Here is a 665-nt window from a genome sequence, read left to right as displayed (position 1 = left end):
GAGGTAGTTAAATGATGTGTAGATGAGGAGCTTAGAGACATGGTTTAGTAGTGGACAGGTTATGATGGGACTCAATGACCTTAAAGGTCTTTTCCCACCAAATGATTCTATGACACAAGGAGATGGAATGAAGCTGTGTCAGGGGACTTTCAGATTGGGCATTAAGAAAAGGTTCTTCACTGGAAGGGTGGCTGGTCACTGAACAGGCTCTCTGGGGAAGTGGTCACAGCACCAAGCCTGTCAGAATTCCAGGAGTGTCTGCATGACACTCTTAGTCATATGGCTTAGTTTTAGCTAGTCCTGTGAGAAGCATGGAGTTGGACTTGACGATCCTTCTAGGTCCCTTCCTAGTCATAATACACTATGATTTTGGAATTACAGTGAGCAGAAATATGAAGGAAGCACACTGCTATGAACAGAGTGTGGATCCACTGCTATGCTTTCTCCTCCCTGATTAATCTATAGCAACATAATGCAGGATATAAGCTTGATGCTGACAAAGCACACTGTAGACAAAGTGTGCAGTAACAGCGGCAGACAGGGCTTCATCCCCCTGCACACTCACCCCAGCTGCACTACAAAGATAAACTGCACCAAGTGGACTGCTTTCAGGAGATCGTAGGATTCAAACAGCCCCACGGCTTTCAAAAACTTGGTAAAGCACA

General features: G+C 45.4%; 1 protein-coding gene across 1 annotated transcript in view; it reads right to left on the bottom strand.

Annotated features, from left to right (window-relative positions):
* Window positions 1-659, bottom strand: part of SLC30A5 (solute carrier family 30 (zinc transporter), member 5) — a 20,341-nt gene extending 19,682 nt beyond the window's left edge. Inside the window, exon 1 of the mRNA XM_010186371.1 lies at window positions 566-659. The gene's annotated coding sequence lies outside the window, so the exon portion shown is untranslated. The remainder of the gene's footprint in view (window positions 1-565) is intronic.
* Between the last annotated feature and the right edge of the window lie 6 nt (window positions 660-665).

Source organism: Mesitornis unicolor, unplaced genomic scaffold (assembly GCF_000695765.1).
Source record: "Mesitornis unicolor isolate BGI_N332 unplaced genomic scaffold, ASM69576v1 scaffold12226, whole genome shotgun sequence".
In the NCBI taxonomy this organism is placed as follows: domain Eukaryota; kingdom Metazoa; phylum Chordata; class Aves; order Mesitornithiformes; family Mesitornithidae; genus Mesitornis; species Mesitornis unicolor.
The sequence above is the reverse complement of the archived record's forward strand: the minus strand, read 5'-3'. Positions and strand labels throughout refer to the sequence as shown.